We start from the raw sequence: 16,444 nt of genomic DNA on the forward strand, positions 1-16,444 counted from the left end.
CTCCATTTCCTCTCCGGGGAGAAGAACGTTCGTGCTGACGCTCTCTCCCGCTCCGTGGTGTCATCGGAGGAGGAGGAGCCTCGGCTTATTGTCCCTTCTGAGAGCCTGAGAACTGTAGCTCCGGTTTCGCTAGAGTCTGTGCCCCCGGGCAAGACTTTCGTACCAGCTAACTTGCGACCAGAGGTTCTCTCTTGGGCTCACTCCTCCAGAGTGGGTGGGCATTTTGGGAACAAGAGGACATCTGAGCTTCTGGCGAGAACATACTGGTGGCCGCATATGGCCCGAGATGTCAAGGACTATATTCAGGCATGCGTTTCTTGCGCCCAGAATTGGTCTACTCGGCAACGGCCTGCTGGGTTGCTTTACCCTCTACCGGTGGCAGACAGGCCCTGGGAGATGGTCGGGATGGACTTTGTGGTGGGTCTACCCAAGTCGCGTGGCTGCTCCATTATTTGGGTTGTCACCGACCATTTCTCCAAGATGGTGCATTTGGTGCCGCTTCCTCGGTTACCCTCAGCACGGGCCTTGGCGGTGTTGTTCATTAAACACGTTTTCCGATTGCATGGTATGCCTGATAAGATTGTCAGCGATCGGGGTCCCCAGTTTGCATCTCGGTTTTGGAGAGAGCTCTGCCGTTTACTCAGCATAGAGTTAAACCTCTCCTCTGCATACCATCCCAAGACGAATGGGTTGGTGGAGAGAACCAACCAGACTCTGGTGACATATTTGCGACATTTCGTCTCTGCTAGGCAGGATGACTGGGCATCTTTGCTACCTTGGGCGGAATTTTCCTTGAACAATGCCGTAGCCGATTCCACTGGTCAAACTCCTTTTCTCCTTAATTACGGCCAGCATCCGCGTGTCCCTGTGCCCATGCCCGTGTCATCCACCGATTCTAGGGTGGCAGACTGGGCGGTGGAGGCACGTGACATCTGGGACCGCACACAGGATGCCATCCGGGCCTCCAAGGAGAGAATGAGGGTTTCGGGTGATACACACCGGCGCCCCGCTCCGGTCTTTGCTCCTGGCGACTTAGTGTGGCTCTCCGCCTGTAACATCAGGCTGCGAGTTGAGTCCACTAAGTTTGCTCCTCGCTACATTGGCCCGTTTAAGGTTCTGGAACAGGTCAACCCTGTGGTCTACCGTTTGGCTATTCCTCCACGCCTCGGTATCACCGATACTTTCCACGTTTCCCTCTTAAAGCCCGTTCATTTGTCCCGGTTTTCTGAGTCATCTGCTGGGACATCGGGTTCATCCACGGATGAGTTTGAGGTGAATGCTATTGTGGGGTGCAAGGTGGTACATGGCAAGAAATTTTATCTGGTGGACTGGAAGGGTCACGGCCCAGAGGATAGAACCTGGGAGCCTGTGGAGCACATTCGGGCTCCGCTGCTTATCGCAGCTTTTGAGCGTAGTGAGGCTCAAGGAGGGGGGGGCCCTAGGAGGGGGGTGGGTAATGTTAGGAGTCGAGTTTCCTCTGCTGCACAGGGGGAATCTCGATCCGTGTCTGCTGCGGTCTCCCATTCGGTATCGGCCGCAGTGGGCTCTGCTCAGCAGAGACGTCGCTCCCAGCGTCTCGCTGAGGCTGATTCGGTGCATAGGGTCACTACTGCCTTTTCTGGCTTTCCTATGGTACCCTGCACTGATCTGCGGCGAGCGAGACTCTCTGGGACTAAGTCCTTGTTTATTCACACTGAGCATGCCCAGGGCAGGGTCTCCCATTGGAGGTCGAGGGCCACATGTTCGCTCACATGCTCAGGTGCTGCAGTACATTCCATTGGTCCTCCTGGAAGGTCCTGAAAGGGCAAAACATGCTCAGGTACTGCAGCACTTTCCATTGGTCCTTCTGGAAGGTCATGAAAGGGCAAAAACTTCAGTAGCAGCTTCCTGTGCTGCAACTATATAAACTGCGCATGACCGCACGGCCATGCGCTAGTATTGTCTTGAAAATATGTGTGTGTAGATGGATGTATGTCGAAGGATGAAAGCTCCTAAATATCCCTCCCTAGTGTTGTTGACTGTTTGCGGATGATGGTAGCTATCTAGCGCCCGACTAGCCATCAGCACAAAACACACATAACAGCGACTAGTTGCTGTGACCGCCTGTACGGCACCGTGCGCTTTCCTTACCCAAGCCTGGGTGGTTAGCGGCGTCCGTTTGTGCGGCACCGCACGCACTCTCGTGCCTTTATTTACTATATCAATAGTTTCCTTACACACCCAGTTGCGGTGTTGTGCCAGCAGTGGTCTAATCGGACTTCAATCCTAGTTGGGGTTGTGTTCGCTGACTTATTGCTCGCGCTCTATGTGCAGTACTGCGGTCCTGTGGTGCAACAGGATCGCTTCCTTCACGCAGGGTGAAGTTAACCCTTGTATGTATACTTATAGTACCGCCATATAGTCCGTCTTACTTAGCAGCAGGTACTTTCCTGCACGGTGGATCCCGGGTTGCGAACGCACCAATTCCATCTAATAAACTATATATTTGGTGCGTTCCGCCAACCCTAACACCTTATATGGGGCTCATTATGTATGGAGCAATATATTGGGTCCATTTCTCTGTATGGAACATTATATAGGGTCAATTGTATTGTATGGAGCACTATATGGGGCTTCTTATGCTGTTTAGCGCATTATATGGGGTTCATTATACTGCATAGAGCACTATATGATGTCCATTATTCTGTATGAAGCAATATATGGGGCTCATTCTGTATAGAGCATTGCAGCTCTGGCAAAAATTAAGAGACCACCACATGAAAACCCTGTCATGGGCAGCCCAATCTCCAGAACTGAACCTCTGGAATGATCACAAGCCATCAAGCAAAGAAGAACTGCTTAAATCTTTGCGCCTGAAGCCATGTGAAAGACTGGTGGAAAGCATGCCAAGACGCATGAAATATGTGATTAACAATTATGGCTATTCCACAAAATATTGATTTCTGGACTCTTCCTGAGTTAAAATATTAGTATTGTTGTTTCTAAATTATTATGAACTTGTTTTCTTTGCATTATTTCAGGTCTGAAAGCACTGTTTTATTTTTGTAATTTGGACCAATTCTCCTTTTCAGAAAATAAATACAAAATTTATTGTTTCGAAATTCGGAGACATGTTGTCAGTAGTTTATAGAATAAATGAAAAATTTACATTTTACTCAAAAATATACCTATAAAGAGAAAAATCAGACAAACTGAACATTTTGCAGTGGTCTCTTAATTTTTGCCAGAGCTGTATATGGGGCAAATTGTTCTGTATGGAGGGCTATGTGGTGCCCATAATACTGTATGGAGGACTGTACTGTTCGGTTTCTGAGCTATTGTAGAATTTACAACAGATATCACTCATTGAATGTAAGAAGTAAGTGAAATCTTTGGCATTGTACTACGCCTATATTTATCTGCCGTACCTGTGCATAATGAATTGTGGTATGTATTAAAGGAGCCTACTGAGACTTTTTTGCCCATGGCCCACAAAAACCTGGAGCCGGCCCTGGTGAACGGCCAGTGTAAATACACTACTATAGGGCAGTCTACTTCCATGCTGTAGTTCAAGCTATAGCTAATTTGGCTTGCGGAGATACTGACTATAGTGTTTGATAATGGCTTTAATGACTGGAAGCCAAGAAAAATGTCTGCCTCCATGATTACGACTTTGTATCACCTGTTCTGGAATGAGAGTGTTTTGGATAAAACTTAAACACATGTCTGAGCCAAAGTTCACACAAGCATATACAAATAATACAATTTTCATCCAGAAAAAATGGACAATTTTTCATCTGTATTGTCAACCACATGCCATTTGAATGTGTGGAGACCAGACTGAACCAAAGGATCCATTTTGTCTCCCAGATGAAATCTGCTTCTGCACAGCAAACTTGACATTTCCTTTTATAGAAGTAATCACGCGCGCATTTCTCCTTGATATTGTAGCCTTTCACCCACATACCAGATATTGTAACTTTTCACTAGTATAGATTTGCTTTGTAAGTGATTATGAAATATTAGCGCTTGTGCGCATGTCTGTAAATGCCTAACTTCTTACTATATAAAGAAGGGGCAGCGCCCAGTGAGGCAGGCGTGCTCCGGGGCTACCCCTGTTTATGAACACACAACCTTTGTGCTGCGTGTCATTTACTTGGATTCCTCAATCCAGGAAGCCAGGGACGGAAGAGGACTCAACATTTCTTGGCGCCCGAAACAGGGACCCGAGGCGAGAGTATCTGCTCGAGATTCACCTGCGGATACGGACAACGGAGATCTGGGATAATGGACGGCAAATGAATTGAAAAACCTGGCCAGGTAAGAGACATTATTAGTTCTCTTTTATCTGCCCTGTATTATCCGAAAGATCTCTACGAGCCGTGTCACGCTGGGTTAGTCTAGTAGTGAGTAGATACCTATAACACTCGGGTTACCATATTGTATAGATTTATGAGTCCTGTCCCTGGCAGTGTGTGAACAAGTGTGAAGGTTGTGGCATGTTATGAAAGAAGGATAAAAGTACGTAGAACAATAAGCCGAAATTGTTAGGACAAGTCTTATTAGTGAAGTCAGCCTAACTGGGTCATGTGGTTGCGTCCTTTCGGGGAGACCTCCGCCCATGCTTGACTCTCTTTGAGAAACTTGTTCCTTCATTTTTGGATAAGAGTTTGATAGAATGAGCCCAGGACACGAGTCCATGAGCCTGGGACAAGTATGATAACAGAGACGGAGAGTTTGGTGATCTGTTTGGTGTTGCTGATCCTGTTTGCGTGCATTGTAGGAATCAAGTTTATTCTGCACATTAGAAAGAACGGAGCAAATCAGCCCTTCAATATCTTAGCTCCCTAGGAAAGAAGACAACGAGACATCACTCTAGTGAGGTGATTGTCCAAACGTCACCTAGGATAAGTGTAGCTATTATTGAAAAGAAAAATGGGAAATAAACAGACAAAATCCGTCTTAGGACAAGTAGAAGCAAAAGATATCATACAGGAAAGATGTGGAAAGACAGTCAGAAGGCAGATCAGAAGGATAAGAGAAAAATTGGGAATTTCAGAAGCACTTATGTTTAGCACTGAATGGGAAAGACTGAGTAAAGAACGAGGTGGAATTATCAAAGACAATGGGTGGGAAGAAATCATACACTGTATGATAAAGGTCTCAAAAACAGCTAAAGAGGAGAATTGGAAGTATGATCCAGACACTTCCAAATGGAGTATGGGTACGGGAAAATGTTGTGCCACGACTCATTCAGTTCCTCCTCCTTACCTAGATCCGAATGTTCAACCATTTGTACCTTCTGAAGGAGGACAAACCAAACCAAATTTATATCCTGGGTTAAATGGGGTGGAAGGATGGGTGTGCAAAAATTGTGGCCAGCAGAATCCAGACTGGAGAACTGAATGTTCTGCCTGTGGGGCCCCCAGAGGTCATCAATTGTTAGCTCCTGTTAGGATAGTACCGAAACCCTTCAGAGAAACTGGCGTAGATGGAGCAATGGCAACTAGATATCACCAAACCCGACAATACTTCCCTTGGTCCCCCGCTGAAGGAATGTCTCTTCTACATAATGCACCAGATCCTACCCAGTACCCAGTTAGATTCGCACAGTATATACAGCAAATTATGCAGACTCATGCAGGAGTCTGGGCAGATGGAGAGGAATTATGTAGAATGAAAATGACTCCTGGTCTCTTCCAGGAACTGCTAACACATCTACAGGGACACAGGCCACAGGTGGGACAGGAGCTACAAGAGGGACAAGCGGGACAAGGTGCCTTACAAACGATAGAATCAGGAACACAATTTGTAGACCATTTAATAGTTTTCATGAGGCAGAAACAGAGGCAGAGAGGAACAACGGGAGTGGTGGCTCAGAGACCTGGACAATCGGTAGATGAATATTATCTAGGGGTAGAGAATAATTTTAGAGATGAAGGAATAGATCTAACCGCTCCAGGAATGATGAGGTTAATTACAAAAACCTTTATAGATGGATTGTCTCCAAAAGTAAAGGAAAAACTTAAGGCTGCAACTCCTGATTGGAGAACCTTGGAAGACCCACACTTGGCCAGGCAAAAAGCCATAGGGATAGAGTTGGATTTAAGAGAAAAGCATAAGCCTGTCAGAATAGCGCAAGCAAACACAACAGGTGGAAGGGCAAGACATAATTTTCCCTGTCATTACTGCAAGAAACCAGGACATTTCCAGAGAGAATGTAGAAAGAAGCAGGCAGACATAAAATCAGGAAAATTTGTACCAAAGAATAAGCCCTCAGACATCCAACAGACATCCATAGTGGATGGTCCCATACCAGACTCAGATTGACTCAATGTGTTACAAACTTCCCTACCAGCTAGAAGACCTATAATACAGGTGAATGTAGGGGGAGAGAGATTCCATTCTTGATAGATACAGGTGCAACTTCCTCAATTTTGAATCAAGATTTTCTTCCAAACCCGGAAGATATTTCACAACAAACAACTTTTGCTGAGGGTTATGATGGGGTAATTCGAACACTACCATATACTGTGCCCCTAGAGGTCTCATTAGGACCTAAATGTTTTGCATCCAGATTTTTGTATGCCAGAGGTGCCCCAACATGTTTGTTGGGAACTGATGTCTTGAAGAAATTAGAAGCTAACATCAATTTTAGGGAAGATGGCACAGTCATGCTGACTATCCCTGATGATGCAGAAACATTAGAACAATATGTCAGAATTCAGGCTTTTGAGGATTATACTGAAGAAAAAGAGTACACCACAGATCTAGACCTCTCAACGGTCCCAGAAACACTGTGGGCACAGGGTGACACTGATGTGGGATTATTGCATATCTCTCCTGTAAAACTATCTGTGCAACCAGGAACTGTTCTCCCACAGCTCAGACAATACCCTGTGAGTGCCCAGCAGGAACTAGCGATTACAAAACAGATAGAGGGATATAGAGAGAAAGGGGTTTTGGTAGAGATACAATCACCTGCTAACACTCCTCTGTATCCAGTCAAGAAGAGAACTTTTGATAAGGGTTCTATGCCCAAATATCGTATGGTACATGATCTAAGAGAAATAAACAAAGTTCTAGATCCAATCACCCCAGTTGTACCCAATCCTCATACGTTACTATCACAGATACCAGCCAGTTCTCAAGTGTTTACTGTAATAGATCTTTCAAATGCATTTTTCTCGGTTCCTTTACACCAAGACAGTTGGCATTTGTTTGCATTTACATTTAAGGGCAAACAGTTGGCGTGGACACGCCTTCCACAGGGAATGATACACTCCCCTACTCTTTATTCAAATGCCCTACAAACAGTCCTTCAGAGGTTTGAACCCGAACCACAGGTAGTAATTTTGCAGTATGTGGATGACCTACTACTTTGCTGCCCAGATCTAGAAACTGCAGAAAGGTCCACTGTGAGTTTACTATGTTTCCTAGAAAAAGAAGGGTGTAAAGTGAATAGACAAAAGCTACAAGTTTGTCAGACCAAAGTGGTCTTTCTAGGTCATTGCATTTCTCAAGGTAAAAAGCATCTTACACCTCAAAGAACTGAAGCAATAAGACAGATGAATGAGCCTAGAAATCATAAACAGCTACGAGCATTTTTAGGAATAGTGTCTCATTGTAGACAATGGATTATACATGCCAGTCAACTAATGCAACCACTGTATGACTGTGTAAAAAGTGAACCTTATTTGTTGACAAAAGAAGGTCAGATTTCGTTCCAACAATTAAAAGATGCCCTTGTTTCAGCTCCAGCGTTAGGGCTACCAGACTACACCAAACCATTTCAGCTTATGGCTGCAGAAGTTGATTCCCATGCTACAGGAGTTCTTACCCAGAAGCATGCAGGGAAACAAAGACCAATTGCATATCTTTCAGCAAGGTTAGATCCCGTAGCTAGAGCAGCGCCAACCTGTGTACGTGTAGTTGTTGCTGTCTCACTATTGTTGGACAAAGCATCAGAAATTGTCCTAGAGCATCCACTCACAGTTCAAACTACACATGATGTTTATGGGATATTAAACCAGGTCCAACCAAAACACATTTCCATGGCCAGACATTTGCGGCTGCAGTGTTCTTTGCTGCTCCCCTCTACTATCACATTTGCAAGGCTTCAGACTCTCAATTTGGCTACACTGCTACCTCTTGAGTCTGAAGGGGGGAATAAGGACACTGATCCATACGCAAATTTTTTCCCTACAGACACACATGATTGTACAGAGCTCATTTTACAAGAAACGGTAGGCTTACCCAATGTATCCGAAACACCACTTCAAAATCCAGATTTAGAGCTGTTTATAGATGGTAGTAGGTTTGCAGATGACACAGGTAACTTCCATACAGGGTATGCAGTTGTGTCAGAATCTGAAACTCTCAAAGCAGAACCACTTCCACCGAAACAGTCTGCACAAGAAGCAGAACTTACAGCATTGATTGAAGCTCTAAAAATAGCTGAGAATCAGACAGCTAATATATACACTGATTCTAGGTATGCACATGGTATTGTGTTTGATTTTGGAGTAATCTGGAGAGCTAGAGGTTACATGACAGCGTCAGGACAACCTGTAAAACATGCTTCTCTGATCAAACAGATCTTAGAGGCTGCACAAGAAACAAAAGAAGTAGCAGTAATCAAGGTAGCTGCACATGTGAGACTCGACACTAGGGAATCTAGGGGAAATGATAGGGCTGATAAAGCAGCCAAAGCAGCAGCAGTCAAACCCTTACAACAGGTCCATACTGTAAACCTCACAGAAAATACTGAAGATAGACTGATACAAGCACAGGAAGATGCAGGAGAAGAGGAGAGGGACAGGTGGAAAAAGGAAGGGGCAGAAGAACAAGAGGGAATTTGGAAGAAAAATGGACTAATATGTCTACCTAGAGCCTGGTACCCGATAGTAGTTGGTGGATTACATCACCCTACGCATGTGTCTGCAAATGCAGTGACACTACTGGCAAAGCAAGTCTGGTTGGCTCCAGGTTTTGGCAACTACGCAAGAGACTATTGTGCTGCATGCGCTATATGCCTGACACATAATCCCGGACAGACAGCAAAGACCCCTATGAAGCACCACGTCTGACCTCTCTACCCGTTTCAACGGTTGCAGATAGACTTTATCCAGCTGCCAAAGAGTAATGGGTATGAGTATGTGTTGGTGTGTGTGGACATGTTCTCGGGGTGGCCAGAGGCCTATCCAGTTCGGAAGGCTTCAGCTAAAAACACTGCTGTAAAGCTAGTTACCGAACTGGTGCCCCGTTATGGTCTCCCTGAAGTGATCGAGTCAGATAGGGGTACTCATTTCACTGGAGAAATATTTCAAAATGTACTAAAAATGTTGGGTGTTGAAAGTCAGTTACACACTCCGTATCATCCTCAAAGTTCTGGTAAGGTAGAACGCATGAATGGAACTTTAAAATTAAAAATACAGAAAGCCATGGCTGAAACAGGAAAGCCTTGGACAGAATGCCTTCCACTGGCCCTTTACTCAATACGCAATACCCCAAGGGGTAAGACTAAACTGTCTCCATATGAAATTTTGTTTGGCAGGACTGCCAATTTAGGATGTTATTTTCCACAGCAACTTGTGTTAAATATTGAATCACTGACTTCCTATGTGCAAAATCTTCAGAAACAATTAACTAAGGTGCATGCACAAGTTTTTGCTTCCCTTCCAGATCCTGACAACACTGAAGGAAGTCACAAGTTGGAACCAGGTGATCAAGTCTATATAAAAAGACACACCAGAAAGGCTCTTGAACCAAGATTTGACGGACCCTTCCAAGTCCTGTTGACAACACCTACATCAGTCAAGCTTGAAGGAAAGGCATCATGGATACATGCAAGCCATTGCAAAAAAGCAGTATAAAACTCATGATATTGATGTTAATAATGTTAACCACAACGAAGGCATGGGAAAGACTAAATTCTTTAGCCCCTTTGAACAATAGATTCGTACAACATCATAGAAAATTAGTGCACGACTTGTTAAACAATACACAAACCCTGACAGATTGTTGGATCTGTACCCATTCGCCGGTATCAGCCACAAGTATACCTTTTCTAGCAGTTCCCGTATCAGCAGAAGAAATATTCGCTTGGCCTAATTGTTCAGACAACCTGGCCAACAACCAAACTGGTAATACTAGGCTATGGAATACTACAATCGCCATACCAATTGTGGGATGGGTAGAATTTCCTTGGTGGCAGGGTAATCTCTCAGGGAGTAGTACACATCTACAATATTTGGCCTATAAGGGTGGAGCCTGGGTCCCTAGGAATAAGACTGGATTAACTAATTTAGGACAGGTCCCCACAGAAAATCTACAGCTCAGTTTCAGTACAACCGCCCCTCCCTCTGATGCTTTCAAACCTGTAGTATTGGAAAGATACATACATAATAGAAAATGGGAACATTCTGAGTTGTTCCCCCAAGGTGATGATAACAGTTGTACAAGTAAGCCGGGGAACCTGGTTTGTAATGAATCTGATGAGTATGTCAACGGAATGCATGTGTGTGGGAATCCCGCAGCCGGGTACTGTAGCCCCTTGGGACAAAAACCCTCTTGGTGTATGCTTCAGAATGTATCTAGATTTGTGGACTTGGCTCACAGATTGGTATTGCAGCACTCAGCTCTATGGGATCTGCCTGAAGGTACATTTTGGATATGCGGAGAAGGAGCATATAAATGGCTTCCCGTAGATATAAAGGGTACTTGTACATTAGGACGCCTAACCCCAGCTACTTTCATAATTTCAAATAAACAAGTGAATATGCAAGCCGTACCCAAGCACACACTATATAAAAGAGCTGCAGATAACTCACCACGTCCCTCGGGGAGGCCACATATAGTACAAATGGGAATTCCCAACAAAATTGCTAGTACCATTTTTATTTATCCTATGTTAACACAAATGTGGAATAAATTAGTTAGAGCCACGGATTATCTAGATGATCAGATCTGGGATATATTAGATATACTAAACACTAGTGTAGCTGTACAGAATCAGCTTATAATAGTCGTCAACCAACATACCCTGGTATTGGATTACCTAACTGCCTCACAAGGGGGTATGTGTCAAATCATTGGACCCACCTGCTGTCATTATATAGACCCGAATAGTACTATGAGTATGACATTCAAATTAAAGGACGTACAACGACTCAGAGATCAGTATGACAAAGACAATGACCAGAATAAGGATAGCTGGTGGTCAGATACCTTTTCTTTTCTTAACCCAGCCAACTGGTTCAGAGGGATCGGTGGGTGGGTTGCCGGGATTATGCAGAGCATAATACATATAGTTATGATTATTGTAATCATATATGTGTTATTCAAGATTGTACTCAAGGGTATCTCAGTATGCACAAATAAATTTTGTGTAATAGATGCAAGAGTATAAAGTTTATTATTGCCGTACTAATTTTCTTTTATATTTTAGTATACTGCCGCATAAAGAAGAAAATGCACAAGCTTCATGCAAAAATTTATGACAAATTATAAAAGAATATGTCAAAGGGGGGAATTGTGGAGACCAGACTGAACCAAAGGATCCATTTTGTCTCCCAGATGAAATCTGCTTCTGCACAGCAAACTTGACATTTCCTTTTATAGAAGTAATCACGCGCGCATTTCTCCTTGATATTGTAGCCTTTCACCCACATACCAGATATTGTAACTTTTCACTAGTATAGATTTGCTTTGTAAGTGATTATGAAATATGAGCGCTTGTGCGCATGTCTGTAAATGCCTAACTTCTTACTATATAAAGAAGGGGCAGCGCCCAGTGAGGCAGGCGTGCTCCGGGGCTACCCCTGTTTATGAACACACAACCTTTGTGCTGCGTGTCATTTACTTGGATTCCTCAATCCAGGAAGCCAGGGACGGAAGAGGACTCAACAAATGCAATCCAAAATTCAAGTTTTGCATGCATACTATTTTTTTCATGTATACTAGACATTCGGTACATGTGAAATGGAAGAACAGTCATCAGAACAAACCAATTTAATAACGTTGGTCCATGTTTTGTGCTGTCCATTTTTTCCATGGACAACACTTTGACCGAAAATACACTTGCGTTAACGTGACCTAACCTTACTGATAGTAGCAACTCTTTTTTTTTAAAGAATTCGTATTATTCGCTTTTAGAATCAACAATGACCCTTTAAATTATGTATTTTAGAAGCGTTAGGCAGAGACTGCACATGTTACAAGTATCAAAGTTATCATAGAATAAATCTGCCGTGAAGACAAGTAGAAAACGAACTGTATCTTATTTAATTACATAAAACACTGGTTTAGGCATAAAATCTTAAAGTTATGTTTCTCATTTTGCTCTAGTAGTAAAACATATTCAGTCTTACACCAGTACAAAATGTTTGGACTACATGAATTTCTCATTTACGGTAACAATCAGTTAACTCAAGAAAGTGGTCACTTTCATTCTCTGCATGACTCTTATAAAAAGCTGAAAAAATGTAATAATTATATATTTTCTATGCTATATAAACACAGTATGTGTATATATACTCTTTAGGCCCCATGAATTACTCCAAAATCCACAATGGTAAGTATCATGTAAAATGTATATTATGTTATTTTTTTATTCGATTGCCAACTCCTTTGTCACATCCTAAAGCCAGTGGAAATACTGCATTGCTATCAGGTTGATGGTAATATGGACTTTCACCACACTGCACAGTATGCCTCAGTTTCTTGAAAGCAGGTTAGTATTTCTGGAAGCAATAGGCAGTAGAGTAGACATCACATTCTCAGGTCAGTGCTTGCAAAATTTATGCAATATGGGAAACCACCACAGGCCAGACCAGGAAGCATTCAATAAATCTAACTAGGAACAATCAGTCATTAAAGAAACACCTTCATAAAACACAAGTAGAACAAAAGTAAGGAATTTCCAATCACTGGTGTGCACTCAACTCAACTTTTAACATATGAGGGCCAAAATGCAGAGAACGAGGTTAGCCGCTAGTAACATCCCTGTACCTTCATAGCTGGTGACATTGGGCGAGAATGTAGCATTTCTGCATAATAATATTCTTGCTTTGGTATTTTGGTGCCATTCAGGCAGGCAGCTTGGGGGTTAATTCCTGATCATGGGTTTCTAATTTCTCGTTTTTGTGAGTCTTGTGCATTTACTTCACACTATGTAAACTCTAGCCCCCCTGCCTCCAGTGCCAGATATAAGATCACCTTCTTCTTGTTCATGCTCATATTTCTGCTCCTTTGCTTTGGTAGTTTGATTCAGAGTTTTGATTCCTTTTGACTATTGTAGTGCAGCGGGGTTGGTGCAGTGTGACAGACAGTGACCCAGAAAAGTTCAAAACATAGTTTCTTTTAATGGTCAGCGTAATCACAAACAGAAAACAAATAGTATCCTCTGGATCGCAGCTGGGAAACAAGATAGTCCATAAGCGGGACTGGTTGCCGTGGGCGACTGCATCGCCGTGTATGCCGAGGAGTGCCAGACCTTTTGACTCTGCTTGGCTCTGTGTTGCTTCACACAGGTTTAGGTCTGCAGAGCCTCCAGCTCTCCACACTTGCAAAACCAAAACTGACACACCCAACCCTCTGCTGCAGGGTTTTTACAAGGAACCTGTGGCCTTGGCCACTTGGAACACCTGGCCGGAAGGGAAGCAGATCACTCCTCTACCATGTACCATCCTATAGTCCGTTCCAAAAATAAAAGCCCATGGCAGGTTTTCTTAAATCTGCCTTTGGCAAATAGCTTGCCCAAGACCAACACTTACTTGTTTTGCATTGCAATCACAGCTATGCCTGTGACTACAATGCACTCCCGTGGCCACAATATGCTTCTGTGCACATCCTGGGGGACACATAGGGACCCTCGCATATAACACCGGTCACTGCCTCACACTATTCTGTTGCCTGATGACTGTTCTTTTTACTGATCTCTTGATATTGACTATCCTCTGCCAGTCAACTCCACTGGCAAGCAGCCACTTCGTAGCTCTAAACCAAAGACACCTATTTAAGCCCGGATCCAATTACAGGGGTGAAAGGGAGAAGGCCAGCGCATCCCCTATGATCTGCTAGATGAAATGGCTAGGACAAAACCTGTACATGGAAGTCCTATTAAGAGCTGCCATGCTACCATGCACATAGCTCTTTGACACCACTGCAGTAAAGTGAATAACTAGCATCTCATTTTAATCATTCTGTCATGCCAATGGAAAACGCAATAAGAGATTATAAAATTAAACCTGGAGAAAATAAGGCCCAATGTGCTTGTCTTGCAGACAACCTCTTAGCTATGGATAAATTCTAAATTCTAAATTTTTGTGATCCGTCTGAACTGTCACTGGATAATTGGCCCCTTCCAAAAGATGTCTCCATTCAGAAAAGGCGACTTTAATAGCTATAAGTTCTTTATTTCCAATGTCATAGTTCTTTCCTGCAGATGACATAGTATGAGAAAAGAATGCACATGAGTGAAGCTGCATTTTGTCTCCAACTCGCAGTGATAACACAGATCTCACAGCAGAGTCTGAGGCATCTACTTCGACAACAAATGGCAGTTCAGGATTTGGATGGACTAGTAATGGTGCGGAAGTAAAAAGTGTCTTTAGTTTGTTGAAAGCCATTTGTGCCTCTGGAGACCATAAAAATATTTAGGTTTTCTATGTGAATGAATTATCGGTAAAATGATTTTTGAAAAGTTTTTAATGAATCTTCTATAGAAATTTGAAAATTCTATAAAGTGCTGAACATCTTCAAAATTTCTTAGGGTAGGCCAGTCAACTACCATTTTGATTTTGCTGGGATCCATGCTCAGAAGTTCTGGGGAGATGATATATCCCAGAAATTGAGTTCTGGTCTGTGCAAATTCACATTTTTTGAGTTTGATATATAGATGATTCTCCTATAGACGTTCCAGGACTAGCTGGACATGTCTGCGATGCTCCTCCAAGGAATCTGAAAATATAAGAATGTCATCGAGATAAACAACAACAAATCAATCCAAGAAATTTTGAAAAACATCATTAATGAAGTGCTGAAAAAGTGGCAGGGGCGTTGCTAAGGCTGAAAGGCATAACCAGGTATTAAAAATGTCCATATGTAGATCTAAAAGCAGTTTTACACTCATCTCCCGGGCGGATTCATACAAGATCATAACTCCCTCTTAGATGGAAAAAGAACTCTGGCACACAAACGAGGAATCCAAATGAATAATAAAGTTTATTTATAATCTTCTCGATATTTCATAAATCAAAAATTAGACTCAAAAATAGACTCTGCACACGGTAGCAAAACAAGATGAGTGTATCAGGTATCAATTTCATATCAGGTATCAATTTCAACGTTTCGGCTGACTATGAGCCTTTATCAAGATATACCTGTATCTGTAATGATATGAATTACAATTAGAGTCCAAGTACACATATCATATAATCGAAAAGCGAAAAAAAATCAAACGAAAAAACATAAAGATAATATGGCAACAGTCGACCATAAGTGCCCCTGACTATCTACAGGGTGTATTCCATCCATATGTAAATATACACATAAAACGCAATCTGAAAATATATACAGGGATCATACAAGGCGGAGATAGAGCACCAAACATATCGGTCAAATAACCTATGTACATAGTCTGCCAAAAGGTATATGGTGTATACTGCAATAATCAGTATAAAGGAGCATATGAATACTAAAAGAAACCTAATTAGGTGAGGCAGGTTTTTATAAGGGTGCATGGGCACATGTTAATGGAATGCAAAGTGACCAGGTGGTAAAGAAAACATAAGCACAAGCATAGGGCTAGACAGGTAGCAGCCGCAAGATAAAGTCCGTATGGAGGTAAGAAGGAAACCTGAAACGAAAGGTGTCATACCTTATAGTAGGCAAATGTCCGGGTGATCTATCCGTAGTGCGGTGCAGTGAGGCCGCATGTATGTGCTTATATATGTGCCGTGGGCTAGCGGTGGGAGAAGAACTTCCGGGTGACCGGAAGGTTGATGTGCCCAGTGCGCAGGCGAAAGTGTTCGTAGAGCGCCGAGTGATGCCGGAAGAAGCCGAATCACTTAGGACACAAGAGCGCATGCGTGGCTTAACGGGGATCCGAGCCTGCCTGCTGAAGAAGACAAAGAAAGAAGCATTAAAATAATAAAAAATAAAATAAAATAACTGGCATATTAGTGTATGAGTTAAGTGTAAAATAAGTATATCAATATGATTTTCGGAGTAACATGGGGAAAAAATAATAAAAGAAGAAAGAAAAAGTGCCCAAACGTTTGCATCAGCCCTTTTTTTTGCAGTTAAAATGTAAAAGATGAAAATTATATATATATATACATATATATATATATATATATATATATATATATATATATATATATATATTTTTTTTTTTTTTTCCCCCTAAATACAAAGGGAATATGTCATCTTTAACTTTAAGGTTATGTGCCCACTATCCGGA

The sequence above is a fragment of the Ranitomeya imitator genome, chromosome 4, assembly GCF_032444005.1.
Source record: "Ranitomeya imitator isolate aRanImi1 chromosome 4, aRanImi1.pri, whole genome shotgun sequence".
Taxonomy (NCBI): domain Eukaryota; kingdom Metazoa; phylum Chordata; class Amphibia; order Anura; family Dendrobatidae; genus Ranitomeya; species Ranitomeya imitator.